Source organism: Saccostrea echinata, unplaced genomic scaffold, assembly GCF_033153115.1.
Source record: "Saccostrea echinata isolate AGI-Se365-2 ecotype Australia unplaced genomic scaffold, CSIRO_AGI_Sech_v1 ptg000007l, whole genome shotgun sequence".
Classification (NCBI taxonomy): domain Eukaryota; kingdom Metazoa; phylum Mollusca; class Bivalvia; order Ostreida; family Ostreidae; genus Saccostrea; species Saccostrea echinata.
In genome coordinates this window covers 6,624,405-6,630,103 of record NW_026889756.1, presented here as the reverse complement: position 1 = coordinate 6,630,103, position 5,699 = coordinate 6,624,405, and the positions used below count along the sequence as shown (strand labels likewise).

At 33.5% G+C, this 5,699-nt stretch overlaps 1 pseudogene; it reads left to right on the top strand.

Moving 5' to 3' along the window:
• Window positions 1-2,757: 2,757 nt before the first annotated feature.
• LOC133180780 (uncharacterized) lies at window positions 2,758-4,869 on the top strand (annotated as a pseudogene).
• Window positions 4,870-5,699: the final 830 nt, after the last annotated feature.

Genomic DNA, 5,699 nt, shown 5'->3' with positions numbered 1-5,699 from the left:
AGAAGACGCTGTTCCCTTTAAAACTAAATTAAAAAAGAAAAGAAAGTTGTAAAAAATAATTTATGAGTTAACCATAGAACACGTTTAAAACCTTATTTAGAAGAAAATTAACATTTAATACAGTAGGGTATATTATTTATAGCGAGTTTGTTTAAGTTATACATACGAAGAGTTCTGATTTACTTGCCGAATGAAAACGCTTACCTGTTTAAACATTGTTCTAAGTGTTATACATTTACTTTATTTTGTTCTTATAAGGTATCTACATGTAAATAAAATTTTAAAATGAATGCTTCGTAGCGAACACATGCCAGTTTATATTTTTCAAACAATCTTTGCCAATTACTACACTGCATGTACACGTTAGTTGTTTGTGCTGTGTAGAGCAACTATCAGAGTACACAATGTATTTCAACATCGAGGTGCCCGCGGCTCTCTGTAGCCAAGTGTATGTAAACAAGGACTGGACTACAACACTTAAGACACAAAGCGGCAGAGATGGATGAAACTGTTTGCTATATTACAAAGACTTGAATTATAGTACATGTATATTTGAAGGAATTTTTATTTATGTTAATGTTTATTTAATTCTATAAATAATAAATGGACATTCACAAGAGTGATGGTAAAAATAATATGTGCGTAGCATGCGTAGTAATTACAATTATTTACCGAAGCCCCCATTCAATTACAATTGCAGATGAATTAAAATACAACAACACGGGATAGAGCAATACTTTTTTTAAATGTATTGTTGCGTGAACAGACAAAAACAGCGATTAAAATTCAAAATGATTTTTATGCACCAGTGTTTGGAATTAAGATTATAAAAGATCAGTAAAGTAATCTTACTGATTCGATATAATTAAAAACATAACTTTCCATTAATTAATAGCTCTTTGTACAAAATTGACATTATACGCGATCACAAATACTAGCTTTGTTTATGGCCACAGGTGGCTAGTACACTGGTGACCTCGATCAACAGCGTGGGATTCGCGCGTTAGGTTACATAACTAAACATCGAGCTGAACATGGAGACCGTAATATGCATACAGCTAATGATCGTGAATTATTCAATGCATACAGTTTAAAATCACTTACAAAGTTTGTTGTAATAATAAACGTAGAAAGATAGATTTAATATTCTCCGCTTTTGAACACTATTAATCTAATTTAAAAAAGAAGAAAAGAACGACTAGTTGTAATAAATAATTTAATAGTGAACCATAAACCACGTTTTAAACCTTATGAAAAAGAAAATTAACATTAAATACCGCAGGGTATATTATTGATAGCAAGTCTGTTTAAGTTATACACATGAAGAGGTCTAATTTCCTTGCCGAATGAATAACGTTACCTGTTTACCTGGCCTGCTTTCTAATACGTATTACGCAATACCCATGGTATACTCGAACAAAACAACATTTTCATTAGATCAAAAAGGTGTAAAAGAACAATTTTGTTCCCAAGATCCAGATCGAAATATTTACCGTTTTTGAGTTATAAAGCAAAAACTTTTAAGGGCCCAAGATCCCTAATCATAGGGGCCAGCCCCTTTTAAATAGTATAATATGAAAGCCCTTGCAATTATGCACAACTTTTGTTCTACATGTCTTAACAAAATATTTCTAGTTTTCAAGATATAAAGGAAAATATGTCAAATTTTTTGCTGTTTTCCGCGTTCTAACTTTTGACCCCTCTCTAGCGCCATTTTTAATGCAAAAATCAAAAAACAAAAACCGATGTGCACAACTTCAATGCTTCCTCTTTTCAATTTCAAAGGGTTTTGTGCTCCAATTATAACCATTTCTGAGCCTTTGTCTGGAAATCGGAGGCATGCAAAATTCAATCAAAGGGGAATAACTCGTGAACAGAAGGTAATTTCCGAATTGTATTACGGTATTCTAAGAGTGTTTTGTAAAGTCTAAAAGCTCTGAAAATTTGAACAAAATCTGTTTAAAAATGAGGAAGATATGAAGCGTCAAAGTTGGCGTCTAGGAAAAAAAAAAAGAATAATCTTAATCATCACAATCAGTAGAAGGTCTTCCGTTGGAAACGGAAGACCTTAATAAGGATGGCAGTCAGTCCTATACTCTTGTTTGTCACAGGGATGGGGTAAAACGGGTTCATTTGAAAAAGGGTAAGAATTATTCAGGAAAACGCAAAGAAAACATAAAAGGGTCTTGCAAAATTCAAAAGTTATGCCCTTCTAGAATGTCTGTCAAAATTAAATCAGATGGTTCTGTTTCAGTGAAGTATATTAAGTCACATACACACTCAATTTCTTTTGAAGAAAGTAAATTCTTACCTTTACCAGATTCTATCAAGTCAGAAATTTGCACAATGTTAGCTCTCAAAATTCCAATTAACACTATACTAGACAAAATTAGAGAAAATGTAGGCGAACGCAACCAACGTGATGACTTAAGTAAATTAAAATATTATCATTTGTTGGATAGAAAAACTATACATAATTTGAAGAAAACTATTGTTGATTCATCTGTTATAAGACATTCTGATGATGCCACTTCAACATTTCTGAAAGTAAATGAATTAAGAACTGAATTATATGATCCAATTTTATTGTATAAGCAGCAAAATATCAATGATCCGTCAACAGGGCTTCAGAAGGAGGATTTTATGCTTGCTCTAATGACCAAGCAGCAGCTTGAAATGTTTGAAAAATTTGCTCCCGTTATACTTTGTATGGATTCGACCCACAAAACAAATGTTAAATTGATTACTCTTTTGGTCTTAGATGAATTTAGGCATGGTTACCCTGTTGCATTTTGTATAAGTAACAGGGAGAGTGAAGATGTTATCTCTGTCTTTTTGAATTCTGTCAAAATAAAAGCCCCTGATACAAAAATTAATATTCTTATGACTGATGATGACAATTCAGGTTGGAATGCTGCTAAGAAAATTTTTGGGGGGGACATCAGACATTTTCTCTGTCATTGGCATGTTCATGAAAATTGGAAGAAAAAGATTCGACAACTTATTAAGGACCAAAAATTACAAGCAGAAATTTATGCTTACTTATGTGCTTCTTTACAAGCAGAGTCTGAAATTCTTTTTTCTCGTTATGTCCAGGAATTGTTAAAAAAATTAGAAGAAATAAATCCAGAATTTCTACAATACTTTCAAAATTACTACTTGAGTAGAAAAGAAATTTGGGCAAAGTGTTATAGGAAAGGGGAATTTGGCCATGTACATACAAATATGTTTGTTGAAAGTTTCCACAATCAACTAAAAACAGTATTTTTTGAAGGTAAATGCAATAGACGGATTGATGTTTTGATTGATACCCTCTTACAAATTGAAAAAAATCTATTCATGACACGTTTACGTCGTATGAGATTTAATTTGCCCTCAGGAGAAAATATAGATAATGCTGATCGTCATCAAAAAAGTTTAGATATTGATGACTCATGTATTTTACAAATTAATGACAATTTTTTTACAGTAACATCATCAGATTCTACATATGACATCAGGAAACTAGTTGGCACATGCAATGAGTTGTATTGTTTCAACAAGTGCAAATAATTTCCTTGTGTTAACCTGTGTAAACATCTTTTTTCATGTTCTTGCCCAGATTACAAAAATGGTCATGTCTGTAAACATTTGCACAAAATACATGCAGTTGTCAATTTGAATATACATACAAATAAACCATCTAATACAGATGTAGATTTTACACCAGAACAACATTTAACAGATAATGATACGGGTACCTCAATGTGTGTGCAGGATTATTCTGATCAAAAGATTCAACAGATTGAAAAAAAATTAAACATAATTGCTGAACAGATTAGGAACAATCCTTCAGTTAAAAAACACAGATTAGATAATATTTTATGTGCTTTAGACCATATCATTTCGGCAAATGAGGGTAGCAATAAAATTCACAATTCTATAAAGGATTTCAAAAAGACAGAGAAGATTTCTGCTAATGCAAAAAATTTATTACAGCCTCGATTTAGACCAACTTCTAAAAAGCCTGGTAGGATTCCAAAACCCCATTTTAAGAAACCAACTGTTGAGGAAATGAGGAATCTTCTCCCTAATGACTCAGGGTAAGTCCTCTCTTACAGGAATAAGTTTTTAGGCAAAGCATGTATTTCAGACCTATTTAAAATCTTGAATGCCAAGATGATGTTATGCAAATTGAACAAGATGTTAACCAAAAATATGTTAGTGTGTATGGAGGTTAGGGCTTTAATGCCACAGAACATGATGCTGTGACATTGGAAATTACTGCTTTTTAATCATTTTTTAAAATTACCATTTATAAATGTATATGAAAAATAACAGTTTTATTCAATACTTTATCAACAATTACAGATCATCTCAAGTCTCCCCAGTGCCTGTTTCCTTGCCTGGACCATCTGTGGCACCATATCCTCCCCTAAGACTAGTTCCCCAAACAACAAACACACTTCCTACACAGCCACCACAGCAAAGTGTATTCAGGTATATTTAACATGTCTTGTGCACATAACCTTCTCTTCTGAACTGTAATTTGTAAGGTTTTTATGAGCTTGTTTTAAAAAGCAAGTACAATATGATCACATTTTATACTGAAATGTAGTGTTGGAACTGGATTGGGGCAGCCAACATGGATGAGAGTACCACCCTCTATGCTTGGAAGGAGGATTGTTACCACCATTAATGGCAAGAAGCAGGTCATTGTATTCACAAATGGAGGAGAAGGAAATGGTATCAATTACAAATATCTGCTATCTCATTTGGCTGCTCTTTTTGCTATTGTTTTGAATGATTACCTGTAACAAGAAATTTAACTTTTTTTCAGATGCAGCTGAGAAAGATGGGGAGTAAAATGGGGTTTAGAAATTCCTTCAGTTACATTTTAGGGGTATATAAGGAATGTGAGTCACCATGTCCTTCTGTCCATCCATCCAACTTACATTTCTGACTGGTAATGGGTAACTTTTTAGAAAAGAACTTATGGAGGTTCAGACTTGGCACAAAGATTGCTCTTGACATGACGGTGTCATGTCCCTGAAATGAGATCATATACCATTGTAAAGGTCACATCACCTTCAATATAATGTTTTTGGACCTGGTAAATAAATTTTACCACACTTGAGCTGAAAACTCAAGTGAGCTTTTCTGATCACTTGTTGCCTAGCGTCTTTCCATCTGACTGTAAACTTTTCACTTTTTCAATTTCTTCTTGAGAACCACCTGGCCAATTTTTAATTCAAGTTAGCATAGACTCTCATTTACAAAGGGGATTTTAATTTGTTAATTAGGCTTTGGTTACTCAGGTGAGCATTGTGGCCCATTGCCTGTCTTGTTTCAAGGATACATTACAACTCATACTTAGCACAAAGGTTGCTCCTGAAAAGAGTTGATTAAGGCCAGGATCACATAATCTGGTACATAGTTTTGATGATGGAACAAAATCACCAAAACAATGGGGGTATTAGTCCATTTATGACATCTGTAGTTAGGTTTAGGTTCCTTAAATGATTGATCTGCTTCTTTCTCTTGGTGTCTGTGTTATATTCACTGATAATTTGTGAGGATAAGGGTTTTTAGAGGATGAAATCATAGGGCAATTGATAGGATCAGAGTCTTGAGAGAATGTTTGAAGGACAGAAAGTCAGCCCAGTAGCAGGTTGACAAGGGTTGAAGGACAAATTTCCATCTGAAGTCTGAGGCCCCTG